General features: G+C 39.3%; 1 protein-coding gene across 5 annotated transcripts in view; it reads right to left on the bottom strand.

The window, feature by feature from the left end:
- Nucleotides 1-23,115, bottom strand: part of LOC121909731 (serine/threonine-protein kinase PAK 3) — a 45,671-nt gene that overhangs the window by 20,244 nt on the left and 2,312 nt on the right. For 4 of the 5 annotated variants that reach the window (XM_042430355.1, XM_042430353.1, XM_042430357.1 and 1 more), the window contains exons 2-3: nt 22,844-22,903; nt 22,626-22,716 (exon numbers count right to left, since the gene is read on the bottom strand). The gene's annotated coding sequence lies outside the window, so the exon portion shown is untranslated. Of the gene's footprint in view, nt 1-10,210; nt 10,437-22,625; nt 22,717-22,843; nt 22,904-23,115 lie in introns of those variants that run through there. The other variant, XM_042430356.1, reaches the window with a different exon arrangement.

Genomic DNA, 23,115 nt, shown 5'->3' with positions numbered 1-23,115 from the left:
GGACATGACAACAGTAACAGGGATCTGATCAATCAGGTCACTATCTGGTCAACAAAACAGAGGAAAAAAAATCAATGGTTGCAACACCAAATAATAACGACATGACATGAAGTTCTGAATCCTTCAAACATAAAAATTATACTTGGTTTGTCGTGGGTGAATGTCTGTACTCCTTATCTTTTTTGATATTCATGTTCTTTTTGGGAGCATGCAACACAAAACACACTTACATAAAACAGTGACGGTACAGCGCATGCTCATAAATGATCATTTAAGTAAACAACTGCCACTGGCGAGCAGAGTGAATAATATAATGGTCTGTGGTCATATCTGTGTCAAACAGCAGACTGTGAGCACAGCAAGAATCTCTGCAACCAGGTGAAGGATACATTAGGAAACCGAGGGAACCTAAATGACTCCAGTCCTCTCTGCTGTGTGGCTATCTGGCTAATCACCGACTGCTGGCTCCTCCGGCTCTGCTGAGCAGTCAGACGGCTAAAGATGGCAGATTCATAGAGGCCCAGACATTACTGCTTCTTCATTCACATAAAACACTGACCTATTTACTGTGCAGACTGACAGGCAGGCAAGCAGTCAGTGAGCGCACTGTCCCTGAAACAAGCAGCTCCTATTGCTGAAACACATAGGCTAGTCTCTCCACGTTATAAATCAACTCTACGCAAGTCTTTTGCCTGATACTGAAGATAATCTTCTCTGAAGCTGAAATATTTCACCAGACAAGTAGAAAAAAAGCATCATTAAGAGACCAAGTTCTGTCATTCAGTTAAAATGTAAAACAGCAAATACTGCAGATGTGTAACGGCTGTTTATGTTGAGTTATCTTTAATAAATGATTCAGTTACTTATTGTGTGGACCTCCTTTCTTTGTTATGCTAATTTGTCAAAATTACACTCAAACCTCCCTTTGCTCTGCTTGCTTTGGTAGGATGTGACGTTTTGACAGCGATATAGAAATGTACAAGTGTCTAAAAAAAACCACACAGACACACCAGCTCAACTCAGACATTACTGGGGATGTTTTCACATTTCTCTTCCATAAAATATTAATCTATCCATGAAGAGCAGGCATTTTCTCTGCTCTTTCAAACATTAATGCTGAATTTGAATGGCTAACACAGGAAAAGGCTCTAATCTTGAGCCCATGGTGGCCCAGTAATGGCCCCCGCAGTGGGGGGAGGGCTCCATAAGCCCGGCTCTTCATGCCACTGATTAGGACACGCTCTCTGTTTGACTTGGCTTTAGCTTTGGCTGCGCTTCTTTGAAGGATGCTGATTACTTGGATGGGATGGACAGCTAGAGGACATTCAAAGGATAAGGAGGAAGAGGGGATTCTCCAGTGTTGCAGTTACTATTGTTATTTCCTTTATCTTAGCGGTGTCCATACTGTACCTGTACTGGCCACTGTAAAGTCAACTGATTGTTTTTTAAAGAGTGAGTCATAAAAGTTAGTCGATTGTTTTTTAAACAGTGAGCCAGAAAAGTGAGCCTATTCCTTTGTTAGTAAGAGCAAAAAATAGAGGAAAACAATTCATCACAAACTGGATTGAAAAGTGTTTTGTGTTTTTCACTGTTTCACAAAAGATAAATTCATCCCCAGACTTCCCAGACCAACACAAGGACAAAATTTGAAAAACACAAAAAAGCACAGACACTTCACCCAGACATTAAAGTGCTGCAAACCGACAGCACACAGATGTCAACACGTTACTGCACAAATGCTCCGCTCTCACATGGCTGGCCTCCCAAGGTCAGAATATAAAACACTCGGTCACAATGTAGATGCCATGCAATGCCATCGCTCCCTTTAATTTCAAACGGGGGTTGGGGGAGGAGTTTGGCGTCTCAAGTTCAGTTCTGTTAAAAAAGGACTCCATTTGAAAGGGACACGAGTTTATGGTCACAAGATCAAAGGCTTGTGTGGTCAAACATGCCAAACATCTTCAAGGAAATCATCTAATCTAATTAAAGATTTATTTTAATACAAATGTTAAAATGACTGCAGAGCAATACATTTGTATTTTTGATGCAAGATTACTGCAAACACTGTCAATATTTCCAGATGACTTCGACAAATGTATTCTTAAAAGAGCTGTGAAGTTATATAGTATGACATATAACATATGCCCAAGCAAAAATAAATATGTTGAACATGTGGTTTCCAAAAACATCAATGACAGCAGTCTAACAATTAATTAATGACTGTGACCTTGTTCCTGCACCTTAAACAACTATTTCTGATATAAGTTTTTGTTTGATGAGTCTCCACCTATTTGGTTTGGTCTGCAGTAACTCTACTTTGCATACAGCTGCTAACGTTTGGTTCATGAAAGGGACAAGTCACAGTAACACTGTCAGTTTGCTTATAACAGGTGGCAGGTGAGACAGGGATGTGTAACTGTAATTAACTCGAAAACATAGCATAGACTAAATGTTGTCGAGTTCACTGTAAGTACAGAAGTTCCTGTTTTATATCACACATTAAGATACTGATGCTACTGATTTTCTGTCACAGTATTATAAGTCCAAGAAAATGTTATTCATTACATTTGTACAATGTAACTACAGCATTAGAATTATTATTATGATTATTTTATGGTATTTTAATGATGTCTGAACAAGAGCTTCATGATGTTTACATGACACATTCATAAATATTAAGGTCATGTGTTCATCATTGTCATTGTGTGTTCATTGTGTCACAATAGTGGAAGAGTATTACACAAAAAGTTTCTTCCAAATTCTATTTTTAGGAGTTTTCTATTTTTACATGCCTCGGGGAGAGCCATGAAAATGTTGAACATTAGCATCTTTTAATCGTGTTGGTATAAAAGGCTTATGGAGCTGATACGCCAACTGGAGTATGATTACACATTATCAAAGGCAAGTGTAAATGGATGCAATAGCTGCTCTTCCACTTTAAATGTCCATTCACGCTGACCCATTACATCCCTTAGAGATCTGAAAAACTGTCCATTCACATATATTTTCCTATAAAGATTTATTTACTTTTTGACAAAGACAGAACCTGGCAAGAAGCAACACTGAGCATTTATGATGTTTTACGATCCAATCCCACACACAGCACAGCTCATAAACATCTCTAATCAGTAACCAGTATTATTAGCCACCAGCCAGATGTTTGTGTCTGATCTCATTTCTCTTGATCATGGCTTTTTTTTCTTGATTGTCTATAAAACCCAGTGTCATAGTAGCCCATACATACTGCTGACTTTTTTTTTTTACTTGATATTCTTATTGTACAGTATATTACTGCACTATTCCATGCAAATGACACAAAGACTTACACAGTAATGAAACTAGGTCAAAAACAGTTACAAAACGTAATTGTTCTGTAGTGGATATAAAGATGAAAGATACATTTTCTCCGTAGAGTTAGAAAAAAACATATATCTCAGGTTGAACAGTGTGAGATGAGTTTTCCAGCAATCCATGTTTAGATTACACATTCGTTTCTGATTCATTTAATTTAAATTATATGACAGAATTCACCTTTTTCTTTGGCTGTTAGAATTTGACATTGATCCTCTACTTGGCAACAAAGTATTATGATAAAAACCTGCTTTATTTCTTCATTTGCTCACAGTATTTACTCTCTTTGAAGGATTCAGTGGTCTTACCACAATATGTTTGACTCACTTACGATTAACTAATCCCTCTGCTCAAAGGTTGTGGGATAAAGTTCCTCATAATCAAAACAAAGCTGGAAAAAAGAAGGGTTAGTCTACACTCCAGACATTTATTCACCACAGTCTATCCACCATGACTTTCATTTTACCAGGCATCATCCTTTCCCAAACTCCCCTGCTGGGGAGGCTTGAGAGCTCATACTGTCATTTAATATTTAGTTCTGGTGAAACCGCCCCAGTGTTGCTCTCTCATATCCACACGTGTCTGCACAGACAGACACGCACACACTTTGGCCTTGTCTTACTCTTGTCACTTTAGTTTTCCCATTTTTAATAGATTTATGTATCGACTTCTCACAATAATGGTTTGGTACGTGTTTCTGAGGACATTTAATCAACTGTGTGCACATTTTTTTTGACAATGACACGTCAACAGCAAAAGTAAACAACGTTACATTAAAAGCATGGAATAAAACTATTGAACAGCCAGCTGACAGATCTGCTGTGCAGACTGTTCTGACGGTTTGAGCTGCATGCTCTCTCTGGGTGAGCTACCAGTGGAATAAAAGTACTTTAATGTGAAGCCGCTTATTCTGTCAGGTGCGAAAGACATTTCAAATGTCCATCAAAAATGGACAACCAGCAGTATAAATGAGCTTAAAATATGGCAGCTCATTCTGTCGAGTGGACAAAAGCTATAGAAAACTTAAAATTAGCTGCCTTTTTTTAAGCTCCTTAACATGACTGGTTGTCTGTTTTGTGAAATTATTCAGCTCCTGACAGAAAGGCCTAATTTTATTTAAAGCACATTTTTATGACTAGTAGTTTATTCTGATGGGCATTTCCTACCTGACAGAGCCAATTTATGATAGTAATAGTACATTATGATAGCTTTTCTATTTTCCCTGACAAGAACAAGCTACTGCACATCGCTTGACAGAGTAAGCTGCATTTTTTTAAGCACATATACACCTTGAAAAAGTATTTTGAAGCAAATTTGAATTCAAGTTTTCAATTTTCAGAAATCCTAAGTACAATTTGGCAAGAACACAGGACCAAAATGAAGACACAAGGTGGATGCAAAACTTTATGTTTACTGTTAGTAGGCAAACCAGTGGTTTGCGCCACCAACCCAATGATTTGAATACCTTTTTTTGACATGTTACCTATATTTGATAGTTGGTCATTAAGATTTACAGGAAACACAGAGGTAGAATCAAACAAAACACACTGCCAACAAAACCTTGAATATTTACATACACACAATTTTGACTTTCCAAATTACCTTCATAGTTTTGCCCCATGTTGGTGGCTGCAATGCATGATTACAAGAATTAAATGAACACACAGTATGTAACAAACCATATAATATGGCAATTTTCAAGATGCCAAACAAGAGATTCTGATTGTTTCCCTGTGGGCGATTCAACTGTACTTCACACTGACAGATTCTCGGCCAAGCCTCTTCTGTTACCTTACCATGAGCTTGAAAAAGCACAGGGACATAACACCAATCAGACAGGCCTAGTAAGTTTGGTTTCACAAAACAAACCGACTACGACTAACAGGCTACTTTACTCTTTTACCAACTCACACTCTTGAACCACACTATATTTTGGCTGCTTACTTCTAATGAGTTGCTTTGTTTTTGTGCCCACAATGATGCAGGCACCAAGTACAGGTAAGGCTGCTGATCTTGTACTGTCCACTTCAAGGTACCAAAGTGTTTTTTTTACATTAGTGTGGCATCGGTGGGCATGTTAGAGTGCCAGTTGGAGGCAGAGAGGGGAATGGATTCCCTCCTGCCATGCCAGCTGGTGCACCTGCTCTAATGAGTTGAAAGGGTTAAAACAGAGCATGGGGGAGTGAAAGCAGCATGTAGATATACACATACTGGCATTTCCTATAGTATTTTTTCAGCAATGTAGTTTTCATGTATGCAAGGTCAGTAAATATACTGTTTTGAGATTATGTGACATGTAGAATCCTTCATGTATGGGGAAAAAATGATGTGTGTCTAATGTGTCAATATACAAAACCTTACTCAAAGCCACTCTGATGGCTCTGAGGCCTGTTCTACATCATACTACATATAATATAATCTGCTGCTGTCTCATTATTACAACTGACCATGCATTCAAATTTGATCATCTCTCCCCTGCTATACATAAACAGCTGCATCATGATTTTGCATAGAAAAACACTACCATGGCATTAATATTTGAGTCAACAAGTGTATTAACAGAGGCAGTGTTTTGTCACACTAAGTAGTTGCGCCTCCATGCAGCTGAAACAAGCGTGTGACAACACTGCTCTGGATAATCTTCCCTTTCACCTGGATTTACAAAACTCGAACCATGTGGTCATGACCAAAGCTTTTCCAGATTTCTCAATTTTTCTAAATTTAGCAGTAAAACTTTGCCTGGGGTTTTTCCAATTCAGCTTAGTTTTTTACTGTAGCTGGAACATACAGCATGTGAAGTTCTCACTTTAGGAAATACAGCGCAAATCCACCAAAAGAGGACTAAAATGTGAGTTTGTAATAATCAGAACAACTCTCCCTATAGAAAAACAGGCAGTCCCCTTCTGAACTGCATCTGAGATCATCTGAAGTCTTTTCATTCTCACTCTCTCTCTTCCCACTTGACGGCCCCCCAACTTTTTAGATTCTACATCCTGTTCAACTTCAGATTCAAGTTCAGACGCCCCTCTGTAACTCTCTGCAAACTCTTGACCCAGTGAAACTTGGTAATCTCTTAAACCCTCTGAAACCTCTTCCTCCTCTGCAACACTTCCTCCTTTTATTCTCTGCAGTCTCTATCCATCTGGATTGTCTTCATCCATTGCATCATCTTACTGTAAAGACTTTAGCACCTCTTACTTTCGGGAATCTCTAGCCCTCCTGAGGCAACCCCTCTGACTGTCTTGCAGTCAAATTTGCAATTTGTGTTTGATACATTAGAAAGAGTACAAGTCAAACAAGGACTCTCTCTGAGGTTTGCAGACACAGATAAGTGTACAGAAAGATATAAACACACACATAGACGAAGTAGCAACAGACATCAAGTAGGGAGATTATGGAGGCAGCTGTGTCAATGTGTCAGTGTGTGAGTGTTTCCTCTCTCTCTCTGTCTGTCTCTCTCCATCCATCTCTCTCACTTACTCCCCCTCCCCTTTCTGAGACAAAATGGCCAGATGGCTTCCAATCCTACATGCTAATCCACAACACACAGACTGTAGCTCTGACACACCTACCACAAGACGACTGCTCTGCTCTAGACAGCAGCTTTGCCCTCAAACACACACACACACACACAGACACACAAACACACATACACGCACACACACAGAAACACCCAAGTTTGCGCAGCTATCCTTGTTAGGACATTGCATTGACTTCCATTCATTGTGGACAGCCTAATACAAACCCTAATTCTAACCAATTCATGCCTAACCTCAATTCACACACTACCCCTAACCCTAACCCTAACCCCTAACCCTAACCAGGACCTCATAAATGATGTTTTGCCTCTTTAGGACTGGGCTTTGGTCCCCATGTGGACTACTGGTCCCGACAAGGTCAGTGTTTATACCAGAAAAGGTCCCAATGAGGTAACTAAAACATGCTCACCCCACACGAGACCACTGCGCATTTCTAAACTGTTGACAAGAGACCTTAACAGTAACTGTACTGAACAACAAGCTGTCTGGCAGCATAACTCACGCAGACTAAGTCCTCAACAGATGGAGGCCTACTTGTATGTGTTGTGTGTCCTACTATCATATTTCAGGCAGCACAGTTAGCAGGCTACAGGCCAAGATGAGGTTCTGTGTCTACTGCTTTTGTTTGCCGAGGTGAGGTAAGAGAGGCTGTGTGTGTTGGGTTACACCGGCCAGTGGAAAACATGGGGAAACCCAGAACTGCACACTAACACACATGGTAATAAACAGTCCAACATACTGGAAAATAAATGTCTCACATTGTTTTATCATACAAATGAAGTGCTGCTTTTATTATGCGTCGTCTATGACCATTTTAAAAAAATGTACATATCAATTTATGCTTATATGTGGTAACAGATTAGATATACACATTTTGGTTGTACAAGTCAATTGAACAAAGGAAAACCAAACACCTACTACCGAAATTATCCACAAAGCTGAGAGATAAGAAGGTCCAGTTAGTCTCTTCAATAATACCGTTTCTAATATTGCAAAGAATCCCTTCCTGACAAATCATGCTAGAGTAAAATCATTCATTATTAAAGCAAAATGTCACATGTCTTAGGTGAAGCAGGAAAAGAAGTACCCTCATTTATTATAACACTTTCAAAATAATACTGTAAAAGATCTAAATGTGGATTTTATATCCCTTTACAGTGATGATTTACTAAATTATTGTCTTCCCCTCTCGTCAATCTGTCCAGGTTGTTCTATCTGATGCAGGTTGTTCACTATAATATATGAGTAATAAAAATAAAAGTGATGGTAGTTTTGGTTATGCTGGTCGATCACAAGAGTCAGCCATGAAAGTGTTTGTCAAGCCATAATAAGCTCACCTGCACGATTCATGTTTACACTATAAACAGTGTGCTGGAAGGTGCACTTTTAGTAACAGAGAATGCACATCTACAGTATATGAGACCAGTCACATTACCTACTGCCTTTTGATTGGCGTGTGTTCTTTCTTTGCACTTATAAAATTTTCATGAGGTGCATGTAACCTACACAGACAACAGCCTACACTGGCTGAATATCTTCAACTGATGGTAAGCAGCCCTACACAGACCCATATAGACAAACATAATACAATATTGTCCATTTGTCTGTAACAGATCTGTGTAGATAAAGGTGTGATGAATATATAATGCTTGTGGTATGGGTAGCGAAGAGTCTAATAACCCAGAGTGGAGAATTATCCAGCAGTAGTTTTACAGATCAGTTGAACAGCAGGATGTAGAAACATCAAATGCCTCTACTCTAAATGTACAGTATATCGCAGCATCTCTGTCATTTGATTGTGACACTGCATTAGATCACAAGGTTGAGAGTCCTTTCTACCAAGAGCTGTGTGATGAGTATTGTGTTGTACCATCACAAACTATTTAATTCAGTGACAACATTTCCAGTGAGTTTCAGGTAGAATCAAGCTTTAATCAACAAAATATGTTCACTGGTGTTGGTGGTTTGGCACAGTTTATGTTTAATCCACTAAATATTTCCATTCAAAAATGTAGCAAAAGACATAGACATCCTTAGATGAAAAAAAAGAAAGGAGTACATTCATGGTGTTGGATGTCTGGACAGATAGATTAGTGGTGAATGGAAGAGCATGTACCCTATCTATATCAATAGAACAGGCCAATGTTCGCAGGGAGTAGCACCTTCTGTATCCCATCCCCCAATTCCTTCTACAATCATCTCTCCCTCCCTCGATCACAGAGCTGACTCCCTAACATCCCTCTTTCACGCGACAGCCAGACAACAGGTCTCCCATCAGGCCCTGCTTCTCACAAACCTGGAGGATGACTGCGCTTCCTGGGAGAGGAAATCTCTCGCTCGCACTACGTTGGCTCTGTCACCACAATCTAAATGAGCAGAGGTGACAAGGAGACACGCATTCGGCTCCTACTGTAGCCAATCCTTCCATCCTCCTCCACTGATGGCTGTGGAAGAATCTGAGGCAGAATAGCTCAGCTTTCACAGGACCGGGCCCCCACCCCCACTCCGGTCCCCAATGAAGTCAGGTGACCAGATGTTGTATATCTCCCTGTCACTACAGCCGCCATGAAACTGCTATACACATCCATGTTAAAGCCGGGAGACAGCGGCACATCTCTACGCTGTATGTCTGTGGTCGTTGAAAGACAAGAATGGAATTTAAAGCCATTTCTTCATAAAACCCTCCCTTAAAAGGCCATAAGTAAGGCAGTGCAGAGATAACAAAAGAGCATCCAGCAGCATATTAACCATCCATCAACCCCCCGCCCCCCCCCCCATCCATAGCATATACAGCTCAGATCCATCCGTCAGCCTCGGGACTACAGACCCAAAATAGCATTGGTCCTTTTTATGTTCCAGTGTTGCCACTGCAGCTGCTGCATTTCTCCAGAACTAACACACACACACACACACATACGCACACACACACACACACACACACACACAAAAACACACACACAAGGCCCGTACAAATGCCACCATTGATTCTAACACCTCCCCATCAATAAAGATGCTATTTGGGAGACACAAGGGAGTGTATAAAGACATGATGGGATGCAGAGGGGGTGTATATGATCATACTAAACATGTCCACACCATCTGATGCAGGCATCCATTTCCACCTCGCTCTCACGCTCAGACTGCTGATAAAACAGCTGCCTCCTTAGCAGGGCAGAATACAGAGTGGAAGAAGAGAAAAAAAGGCTACAAAGCACCCCTACATACACAGCCTCCCCCTCCTCCTCCTCCTCCTCTCCTCTCCTCCCTCCTCTGCCTTCCCCCCTCCACATCCCCTATTGCATACACAGAGAGGGAATTACCTGAAATATGTCTTCACATTCTCTTGCTCAGTGTTTCGCCTTTGGGCCTGGAGCTCTGGTAGATTCATCGTCAACCGTACGGTCCTAATGACAGTTTAAAGGCAGGATTGCCATTCTCTTGTCGGACCAGTTCCTGACCCTAAAAGCAAGCTTGTTCGGCAGGCTGGATGCTTCACTGGCTGTTCACTGTTCCCTAGCCCATGATGTCATCCACCCTGCTTTGCCCATTGGCTGAGAGGCTGAATATTAATGCAGGCAGCAGGTCTGGGGGAGGAGGCAGCCAACGGACAGACAGAGTTGGTTTTCTGTTTGACAGACCAAACCTGCTGGGTGAGAAGCCCAGGAGGAAGGGATCTTATATCCAACACAAATTCTTTTCTTTTGCAAACTTGTAAGGCTGCGGTTTGTGTGCTAACCTCTTAATGTCACACAGAAGCTGGTAAAACTTGACACAACAATTGTAAATTTAACAAAATGTATACATTTGAAATGACATAGCCTCTATGCTTTGTTACAGTTACAGTTATAGTTTCAAAATGTGTAGACCACATGAAAGCATACAATTTATAGGAAAGTATTCGTAGTAAAAGTATAGTAAAATATAATAATTTGCTATATCCACGCTATTTCCCCATCCATTATTATTATTATTGATCATTCTGAGTACAAAAAGCAGTACACAACTAATCACAAGCTGAAATGAGATCCCTGGATTTTACTCAAATTTATCACAAACACCACCCAAACTTTCACATTTATCTATGGTACATGGAATAGTCCACTTTTATTTTGTGTAGAAAGGTGGATGCTTTGTTTAAAAATCATCTTATTCTCTAAAATAAATAGATACAATAAGCATCTGCCAATTCTGGTTATAAGTGTAAAGTTTTCTTTTTTGCCCGTAACTGGTGAAATATTGATTTCAAAGAAGATTCCTTATTGCTATAAGATAATCTATTACATATTGCAATGTTATGTGCACCATTGAACATTTTTGGCAAAACCATTGAAGTGATGCTGTTCAATTACAGACAATAAATAGATAATTGTGCTGCATTTTTACCCAAATACCTTCAAGATTTGTCTGCTGATGCCAAGTGGTGTAAGTTAACTGTCTGACAGAATATCTAATTGACAGATTTGTATGGACTCTCCAGCTTTCATAACAGGAGTTTTTCTGTAGCTGTTCTGCCAAACAGCTACAGATTTCTTTTTTCAGAGTACAAAAATGACTCCGGGTTCGTACGCAAGCGGAGACGACAACCAAAATATTCACTGCGTTTGCCCTAATTTGCCTATGATGTCATCTTTTTCCTCTATCTCACCTGCGATTGGCTGACTGGCACAGCATCTGCTCAGTCTCATGGCTAGTGCTTCTAGCCCAAGGTGGAGGCCTATCTGAGGCTCTGTGAATCATGGCTGGTTGTCCTGACAACCCCTGTAATGTCGATTCCTCGTCGGAGAGTAATATGGCTGTTCAGTGACAGTGTTCACTCAAATGGAGAACCTGACGATTACTGGAAGACAATGCCCCTCGAAATCATTTACATCCTTGTGATTTCTTAAATACATTTTCTGAGCAACTAAGCAAATAGAATAAAATACATTTTGATAAAAGTGGGAGATTTGCATTTTTTTTTAGGTAACAAATGCGTGAGATGGTTCTTACTTTCCTAAGTCTTGGGGATTTTAAATATATGAAAAATCTGGAATATTCTAATGCACATCTTTCTCAAGAGTTTTCCTCAGTTTTGCAGGAAGGCAAATGTTTCAATAGACAGACCTGACTAAGCTCTGCCAGCATGGATAAGAAAGAGAAATGCAAATGTGAATTTAGTTCAGCAGGGCCATGCAAACATTTTAAAGTGGTGACAAGGGTTTGCTCTGACTCCTGACAGCAGACACTAAGGATCACTGTACATTTACACTGAGGCAATGAGGCACACTTAACACAGCAAAGTGTCAAAATACCTCTGGATCTGAGACAATACAACTGGCATTACAAAGCCTTTATAACATGACAAAAAAACCAATATTTGGATAATACTGGCCTCTTACATGTTAGCATTTTAGGACATCACTATTGTTTTCTGGTCATTATTTGTTATGTTTTTCTCAGCTCAATCCTCTCATGAGTTTCAGACAACTGTAACCACTAAGTCATTAATTTTCCATACTAACGACTTTCTGGACATGTGACCGTAATAGTGACTGTAATAGTCAGGGTCACAGAGGAGCCGCCCCGGCAAATATTTGCTTGATGGAGAGGAAATACCCCAGAAAGGTCAGCTCTCCATCACATGTCTGACACATAGACAAAAAAACACAATCTCAAACATAAAGCATTTTCAGAGTCACCATTAACCAAACCCACTGGTCTTTGTGTTCAAGAGAAACACGGGCAGACACAGAGAGAGATTAACTCACCCCTGTGAAGTGACAGTACTAACCACAACAGGAACCAGGACGGATCAATTCATGTCTTTTGTATTCTCAAATATTATTCAAAGGTTTTTGTTCCTTGGACCAAAGCAACCACCATGCTTTGTGCTTTTGACCCATGCGTTTATGCCATCCACTAAAGAGAAAATGTCATGGTATAATGAGTTTTCTTCCACAGCTGTTACTTCACTAACTGTAACCCATTTATTGCTGTCTTGCAGACTTTATGTCAGTCTCATTCAGCCAATCAACAGGGTCGGCCCTAATACTTATGGGGCCTTCAGCAGATTCTGGACACACCACCCAACAAAGAAATAACACACACACACACTCACAAAACCACTTCCTTATGTGGCTGCATTGACGTAGGCTCAAAATGATGCTTCTTTAACCTTTCTTTTAGCCTTCATTTTGTAGATTCAAGTAGATTTAACAGGTGAAATGAACAAAGGATTATACATTTCAGCTGGATTAACATGCTTTGTCTGCTCCGTGAGAAGAGCAAGCGCTTTATACTCTAAAAGAATCAAACTGGGATGGCAACAATGATTAAAAAGGTCACAGACTCTCTACCACAGCCAGTATGCGTCCTTTCACAACCATGTGTGCCGTTGCCGTGTCCTTTTGAAATACACTGAATATTTACCTGCTCCTTCAGCACCACAGACAGTAAATATCTTTAATTTACTCTCAGCATGCCCCTCTGCTTTCATCTTGCATCTAAAACTGTTGCAGTTCCAGTAGCTGTATATTGACATTAACTTGATGCATGCACTGATGCAATATCTTCTCCGTTCCCCATTTTGCACTGGATCTGCTGAATATGTGCTACTGTTAACCTATAAACTTAGCTAGGAATACTCAAGGCAGATCATTTCCTAAAGCTTGGTGGTGAAAGCTCAGATGAGGAGCTGACAGGACAACCTGCAGCTGCAGTAAGGGGGAGCATGATTTACTAGTATCCATAGGCCGCTGTCAGTGATCAGGTTTATATAATGAATCCTATAAATATCCTCAGAGGCAGAGCACATCTCTGCGGTGACATTTTGTAATAAGCCCTGTCTGAAATTTACTAGTGTTGTGGGCAGAGTCAGGAAAATTGCTTTCAATATATACAACCTACATGACCATATAATCTATTCACCTATTCAACCTATTCTGACTAATAATCTAATCAGTAATATAATCAGGCAGGCTCCTAAAACAGTATTGTAATCTTGTTATGAACATCGGAGTTTAGAGTTTGTTCTTGCATTTAACTTGAAGCATATGTTCCACCCTTGTCACTTCTGTTTATTATACCACATGTCAGATTATTGCAACAAATTAAAAACCACAGTATTTCAAATCTTTCATCCTTAATGAGAATTATGTAAAGGAAAAGTAAGAGAATTACTAATCTAGTCAATTACAATTATTAGGGGCTTTTCAGATGGATGGCAATGTCAGTCTGTTGGTCAGTTGGTCAGTCCATCACTTTGGTTGAGACTGAAATATCTCGACAACCGTTGGATGGATTGTAATGATATTTTTTACAAACATTTATTGTCCCTAGAGGATGAACCCAACTGACTTTTGGTGATCCCTTGACTTTTCCTCTAGCACCACCAGCAGCTCAGGTTGACATTTTTTTTTTGTGAAATGTCTCAATAACTATGGATTGCCTATGAATGGATCAAATGACTTATCCAGTGAAAAATCTCCACATGCGCTGACTGGATTGGCACAAAATTTAGATATTCATGGTTCCTGGATGATTCACAGTGTGAATGGTGATTGAAACTATTTGATAGATTGCCATGACATTTGGTATTTGACATTTATGTCCCACTCATGATGAATTTTAACAACTTTTGTGATTCCTTTGCTTTCCATCTAGACCCATTACCAGTTTAAACCTGCAGTGCAGAACTTTTACACATAAATGAACATCCGTTACATTCAAGCCCTTGCCAAACGAGTTCACACAATTTTGATCAAGCCTATCACCGCCAGATAAATCTCTCTGTATTTCACAGTATATGGAGTTTTTAAATCTCATGTCGGGGTGCCATTTCCACGCTGGCCATTTGGCTGGTAATCATGCGGCGCTTCTAGACTTTCCAAATGTTAAAGGAGCGAATAGATCAAATTCTGATAGTGAAACAAGTCATTTCATGGAGGTGTTGTGACACTCAAAACAATTTATCCACCGTTTTACAGCCACAACAGTAGGTTATGGCCAGTGGTGTACTGGCTATCAGGCATACTGTTTTGGTACAAATCCCGGTGGGCCGGTGGACCATCATTCGGGGTGCGCATGAGAGCGTGCTGCATGCCTGTGTCAGGCAATCAAAGCCAAGCGCCCCCCTTTACTCTCACTGCCAGAGGGGAGAGACAAAAGTCCCGCACTCCAGCTTGAATTTGTCCAATACTTTGGTTTGAGCAAATACAAAACTATTAACATGCCCATCGGCCTCAGCTGTACTTTGCGTTTAGTGTGAAATAGGAGATTTTAGCATGCTAACATGCAAACTAAGATTATGAACATGGCAAACATTATTCCTGCTAAACAACAGCATGTTAACATTATCACTGTGAACATGTTAGCATGCTGACGCTATGCTATGGTGATCCATTTAACTCAAAGCACCACTATGGCAGCCACACAAAACTGCTAGCATAGCTGTATATTTTTAGTCTTGTTTGCATCTATTTTGTATATTTGCATCTATTTGTATATTTGTATGTGTGCTGCAGTGTTCCTCAACAGGTTTTCTGTTGAGGAGATGGTGGAGCTTTGCAATCCAGTTCAATCTATTTGATTTATTAGAGAATCCCATTGATTTACCACTTCTGCAGGGCGAGCAATAAATCCCTTCAACAGAAATGTCATACGATTTTTGTTTGGAACGAGATTGTTTGCCATATAGCTGGTGAATTTCATCACTGCTAATGTGTAGCAGAACTTCCTAATGATCCTTCTTCATTAGTCCAAGAGGAATGTAACATTCTGCAAAATGGAAGGAAGAAATTTGAGATGATACGTTCTTTGGTCTAGAATCAAATAATCGCAGCACCGTCCAATCACTACTGTATAAACCATATCAAATTATGGTTTAGATTATCATATTATGGTAGAGCTCACTGTGCCTTGGGAGCAGAGGTAGAGGGAAGCTTGAGAGAGACATGCAAGGCTCGCAGGAAATGATGATATATGAGAAGAGATTAAGTATGTAGGTGAATCCCACTGAACTAAACTTCACCACTATTGGCATCAATAAAATCTCTGATCTCACAAATACACACTTTAATAACAACTAAGCAGTTTTCTTTTAGTTAATACTGACATGAATTAGTGCAATTAAGGAAGGCACAGTGTCATGATAAGTCTGTTTTCCAAAACGTCCAAGTCGCAAGTGCTCCTACTTCTTTGACTAAATGTTAGATTAAAAGAAACAACTTGTTCAACCCTTTTAAACAGAGGTTGCAATTATATTTAATTGCTGTTTTGATTGATAAATTATTAGGACAATATATTGCATAAATGCTCCATCAACAAAAAGTGTATAGAGCAATATCTAGTATTTGTGTAAGGGCTCTGATGTCAGTGGGTAAAACAGAAGGGTCAGGGCTGGTGTGGACAGTGTATTAAATGCTCCTCATTTTCCTACATCAGATTAACTTCTGTAAACCCTTCACTGGTAAGTTGGCATGTAAAAGATAATGGATCACGCTCAGCCACGCAACAGCTACAATCACAAACAGGAAAACTACTTTTTGTGTGTGCTGGCATGGCAGAAATTACCCCCAAAGGAATTTAATTGAGGTTAGTAGGCCTTTATCCTGCTGATTATGGGTAACCTATTGACAGGTTACCAACGGTTTTACAAGAGCTCATTAAGTCTATTCCCCATTTTTCAGAGTGTACATAATGTGCGACAGTAATGTACTGTAAACACTGACAGCTGAGCACAGTAATTACAGATTACAGCGTGTTTTAATGTTGTGCACTTAACACCTTGGCTGTTTTGCCAAGATTTTAAATGTAGGCTATGTTACATGTTTCAACCTGCTTATTCAAAGAGGATGCTAAGGCTAAGAGGGAGCATTTCATCTGACTATGTTTGGATTATGAATGCTGGTCTGTGCCATGAAGCACAACTCCTTTATCCCTACACTGTTATACATGGTTACCCCCAACGGGGTGGTGTGTGCATGCATGTGGAGGGGGGTCTTATTGACATTTTGCAGTTACATAGTCTGCTCTATCTGATGGCTGTGAGGCTGGTATGATGTGTTTAATGTGAACTGAGTTGTTTCCCAGTATATCTAATACATGATGGCCTGTGATGCAAAACCTAGAAGATGAAGTATCCCAGAAAAATATATCTATCCACAGTAGTTAGTAGGTATGGTGATTATAACAATTATAGTTCATATCTGCTCCTTTGTTTTTGTTGCCAACTTCTAAACTGATGTCCAACCTCATCCTGCTGTTGGACATTTGGCTAGAATTTCGACCATTACACTGCAACTTTTGCCATTTAACACACAGTACTATAACCTCTGGATTGTAACACAGTCTGGTAAATCCGTTCTTAAGAGGGATTTGGGGATTTTTATTATGACATTTGTATGACAGTGGAATCTACAATATACAAATCCATCTTACACTTAAATTATCTTAGATTTTAAATTACTTCAGACTGTTTGGTGTTAACAATACACATTTAAAACAGAAACTATGTCAGCCATTGGCAGTACTACCTATTCTATTCTGATAAATATTAATGTTTTAATTCATTTAAAATGGTTTAGCGTGTAACAGTCAATGCGGTTAGCTAGATTTTGTGACTAAAAAGTAAAGCAAACATAAAATGACCTGCCTAAAGGCCACTGTGCCATCTTATGAATTGCTTATTGGTCTTAAATTATGTAGAGCTGTTTATCCAGTTGAAAGATGTCAGACAAGCCAGTAAGCATACAGTAAAGGCTTATGAATGATTGTCTAGAATCATTCAACGTAACAACCTGTTAGTAAAGACTAACAACACAGGTTTTTCATTCAGTGTAATAGTGTGAACTCACATAATTTCAAACACTCGGCAAGGACATCAGCTCTGATGCTGCCGAGAAGATGCTCGCTCAGAGACGCACCTTTGAATGTAAAACAGGGGTGAGGAGGCAAATGAGTAGCCTCTAGGGATTAGAGAGAGGGGTTTAATGTGCACGCTTATAAAGGTCAGTTATTATTCAGTTGTTATACAAGTATTATCAAAAGGCTGCCAGTGGTCAGCAGTAAAGGCAGCATTAACACAAAATGTAGGGCACAAAAGTATTTTATTTTTAGTGCAATGTCACAAAAAAATCCAGTATTTTCTTATCCTGATAATGCTAAATTAGGTTACCCTGTAGTTTTCTTTACATCTATTAACCTTATCACCATGTCAATATGCAACAGTGTTGCTTGCACACATTTCGCACACTGCCTTCCCTTATAGATATTCACAATGTATCCATATTCACTGCACCTTTGCTGACATTTCTGAGTTGGATATACCCCGCTGCCCTCTTTAACTCTGCTCACTTGCCTGTCCTCAATCAAAGCCTTGTGTCAATATTAATCAGTGCATGGCGGCCTCACACAGGATCACCTATCAGCTCTGTGAGGCCAACACAACACAAAAGTCCTATCCATGACAACAGTGGTCTGAACAAGCCCCTCCCACTGACAGCTGGCTTATTGTGTGCTGTGCCTCTGAAGCGGCCTTGTTTCCCTTTGCTTGGACAGTTCAATAACTAATCTCAATGCAGCCAGCAGCATGTAGCTTTGAAAATGAGGAGGGCAAACCCGATGGAGAGTCATAATCTGTTGTCGGTGTTGTGTCGGGTAACTGGTGGGTTACCTTGTCAGGTCACATGAGGACTCATAGATGGGTAAGAAATTGTGCACACACCTTTGCTGCTCAATTACAGATAAATAAATAAAAAACAAAAAAACATATAGTCAAATACAGAGTTAAAGCAGACTGATATTTCATATTTGGTTAGCAGCTAGTATCTTTTTCCCTTGAGTGCCCATGTCCACAAGACAAATTTTCATGAATTTTTAATGAGGAGGCATTTTCACCCAAGAATGTCCTTGTGGGCTACTGTGACGTCTAATCAGAACACCTTTCTCTTCAGTTATTAAAATTCAAAAACTGTTGTGTTTTATTTAACCAACAGCATGCTCTCTACAGGTCTTAGGGAGCACATTTGTAACCTGATTTATCTAATTTAACGTTGATTTTATCAATACCTTGTTTTTTTTCAGTTTCTGCAGAATAACTTGGTTTGTAATCAAATTAATTCCATCAAAAGGTTATCGTGGCACATTTGTAATTATTCCTCCCAAGATTGTAAATGACATTTTGATCCATCATTTTATCATCCCCCACAATATTAATACTGAGAAAGGGCAGTTATACTTTGGTCTCCATCCTTCAGTTCATTCGTCCATCACATCTCAGACACTCAGTTTTGACTGAGCTCAGTGGGAAAGATGCATGTCGCCAAAAATGTGCTAATTAGCTCAAGGAGGGCACTGCACTCACCCTAGGTTCAGTGTATGAAGGATGTAGATTCTGAAAATTTCTTAGTGGATAATGAGTATAAACAGAACTTATTGTCTTATTACTGTTTTTTAATTTTCATAAGCTTTATGCATTTTATGTTTGTGATGTGCAGTTAAATTCAAATAAAAAGTGATGATAAAACAGGGACAGTAGTACATTCTTATTTGAATACATTATATTTGAATCATTACTGTCTAAAGGCTATTCATGTGTTTGTCCACCTGTCCACCACACATTATTACTATATTTTTTTTACAAAACTTGAATTATGCATCCTTACTTTCAGAGCACAACAGATCAGTTCAAAGATAATCTGAAGTATGATATCGCTGCTAAACTCATGAAAAATACACTTGAAAGAACATGTCGACCTGTTGTATCATCCCTCAGCCAACGGTTACTTAGAATGACATCACACATAAAATCTGAACAGGACTCCCAGCAGAACAAAAATCGCCCTGATGTTGCTGCACACAGGGCACGCGAGCAGCCCCCTCCCTCTGTCACATGTAGGCTAATGAACAGCAGGCTCGTGCTCTTGATGCAGGAGCCTTTTGGGCCACAAGAACCATGTGTACTCACCACTTTCTGCTTGGACACACACAAACAATGGGGCACGTCTGGAGTGCTTGGGGCCCAAACCCTGAGGAAGGGCAGATGGTGCCCGGGATCGAGGACCGCACCCCCATTAACATGAGAAAAGAGAGGGACAGAGGCGGGGGAACAGGTACCCTCGCTCCTATTTTCTTCCTCTATAGAGATTAGAGAGGGGGTGACTCATTTACCCAACAGAGTCTGTGGCGCTGATTTGAAACCCAATTAGGAGCACGCTGTCAGCTCAAAGGCAGAGAATATCAAGTGTGAGGATCCCATTTGAAAAAAAGTGCTATCTACAGTTGCATAAAAAATGCACAGTTTTTCTTATCCATATTTAAGAGTTCACGTTCATCACTTATTTAAGAAACTTCATTTTGCATGTGCCATATTAGCTTCAAAGACTAACTGACTCGAAACTCTTTTTAGTACATTATAGGTGAAAACTAAATATTTGAAACATGTATTTCTTATGTATGTTTCTTATGTGTGTGGCTGCAGTTCATCCAGTGTTTAGAGATGTCAGCAGTATTAAGTAAGAGGTCATATGATGGCTCTTTTTTATTTAATTATATTCCTAAGCTTAAATGCCAGCAGGTGGCTAAATCAGTAAAATGTTATGATGTTAAATCTGCATAATCTCACATTTAAGTAAATATACACACTGGGTTTTCATGGTGTTGTTTTTTTTAATAGAAATCTGCAGCTGGCCAGGATTTTTTGTCAGCAAAAGATGGAGTTAAAGCTGCTAGAGTATTTATTATTATATACATTATTGTTTGGGAATAAATATGATTGCTGTTAAAATAGCAAGAATATCAAGCAGAAGCTACAAAATAACTTTGGATTTTCCAGAATGTTTCTCGTAAAGCTATTTTCAAATTTCATTAAATGTCTCTGAGCTAACACTGATAATTTGGGGAAAGCCAGAGCACCAAAAATTACTCCTTTATCTCTTCTATTCAGAAATAAATCAACTTATTGGGCCATCTGAACTGCATTTCAAGTTCAAATTTGCAGCAATACAACGATTAAATCATTATTACCACTATAATACATTACACATAGGAAGAGGTTGGGGGGATGTTTCTTTTTTGTACAGCAAACTGTTTTACAGCTCACATTCTGTCTCCCTCTAGTGGTGATTTGAAGGGCAGCTAAACTCTCCAGTAAATCCAGACTTCCTCCTGGTCCTGAGCACCTTCAACATTATATCTTTACATAATTACTGTGTGGCTGTGACAGCACTAGTCACTGACTGAGGAACATTGAGTAAAACTTCAAAACCTCAAACAGAAAATCTCAAAAAAATTCTTTTTATACAAAATTTTTTTTTTTTTTTACACATTTTGCAAGTGCAAAACTGTGACAGGCATGGCACTAACAGGTCATTTTGAATCTAAGCTTTTGTGTTTTAGCTAAATTGTTCAAGCTGTATGCAGCATGCTCAGGACAGCAGGGATTTTACACACCTGCTAAGGATGGAATGCTGTATGGACAGAAGAACAAGGATTAGGCTAATGTCCCTCCATGATCTCTCTCCTTGTGCTAAGCTCCACTTTGAGAAATACAGGAAACACTGCTGTACATGCTACTGCTTTGGAAAACTAGGTAAAAGCCATGCAATTTTATATTTTGAATTGGAGTGTGTGGGTCACATGTTTGCAGAAATGGAAGGACTTTAGAAGACATTCAAACTTTTCAGATGTGTTCTTTGTGAATCAAATGCTCTAAACCTTTAGTATATTCAAAATCTTCATTCAAAATATTTTCTGCAAATCAGTATATTCTACTTTGAACTGTATCCATTTAAGAAGCAAACATTGTATTATAACAAAACTAAACTAGTTCATCAAAATGAAATGTTGCACACTCTTGTCCATCGTACTATGCTTTACTCCCTAAATGTTTTTGGCTTTGTTGCATTCATCATGATACCCTGATGTCATACTTTAACTAGTTATTCCCTCATCAGAATTGTTTTCACCATGATGAAGCAGAAAAAAAAAGCTGAAAATGTTCCGAGGTGCAAAGCACGGCAGCGTTGTGCAATGTGTTTAAATTTTAACCTGTATTGAAGCTGACACTGGTCTGCGCCCGGCTGTGTGTGCATTCTGACGTAACTAAATTGCAACTATAAATCTTCACACCACAGGGATTATTTGCAGACCTTCAACAGTTCTCTTCCTTGTAAAACTTTATCTGACACTAAACTACACTGACTGAAAAAATGGTGAACAAAGTCACATGAATATTTGATGCATCTCTATAGACATTGATTATCTGAAGTACTTTGAGTATACTGATATCTTAACTTGATAGAACTGAGCTTGATATAAAGCTGATTGTTAGCATGAAACTAATTAAACAAAGCATGTCCTCTTCATGCAGTATAATGGGAAATGTCATAACACATAGGAACTTGCCTCCAAGTTCCCCTCCAAGTAGTTTGCATGGACTCCAGAAACAGTGATGCTTATCAATGCTACTCTTTTGTGATCTTATTCTGTTTTACTATACGATCATAAACAGCATTTATGGTATTTTACAAGGCAGCAGCAGATGACAGGTGAGTCAAAGTGCAGTAAAACCAAGGCTCTGATTCATAGATACTTTATCTGGTTTCAGCAGCACTGACCATGTGTCTTTACCAAACCCTGTCAGCCAAGATACCACCTGTCACCTCTGCAAAATATCCCTTTGGTTCACATCCAGAGAGCCACTTTCAGGCTTACTCTAGACACTGGTAAGGGAGGCAATGATGGGTTGGAGAAGCTTACCTTGAAAATTGTGACCTTGGAGTTGACTGCGATGGTGTCATCAAAACCAAAGCACCAACAACTGGTCCGTGGATTGTAGCCATGGCTGTGGCTGTGGTGAACAAAATAACCAAGATGTCTGAGTTTAAAACTGACATAGCAGTTTCCAAGACTTTCAAATTCAGAGCACCAACAGTTAGGTTTGTTATATTCTAGCAATGTTTTGTTAACAACCTTACCATGAGCTTGAAGTTGAGTTCACATTTTACACCCTCATTTTACATAAATCTCTCCTCCACCTGTGCAGAGAGAAGACAAACAAAAGACACATTTTGGGATTAAGTCTCCTTAATGTCAAAACTGCAAGAGGCTGCTATCATTTCATTGTGTTATGGCTGCTAGAAATGCACTCTAAAATAGAAAAGTCTAGTGCTTAGTTCAATTTCTGCACATTGCATTTATTAATAAAGACAAGAGATGACAATTGTTGTGGAATAGAAACTTTCATGTT

The sequence above is a fragment of the Thunnus maccoyii genome, chromosome 13 (assembly GCF_910596095.1).
Source record: "Thunnus maccoyii chromosome 13, fThuMac1.1, whole genome shotgun sequence".
Taxonomy (NCBI): Eukaryota; Metazoa; Chordata; class Actinopteri; order Scombriformes; family Scombridae; genus Thunnus; species Thunnus maccoyii.
The sequence above is the reverse complement of the archived record's forward strand: the minus strand, read 5'-3'. Positions and strand labels throughout refer to the sequence as shown.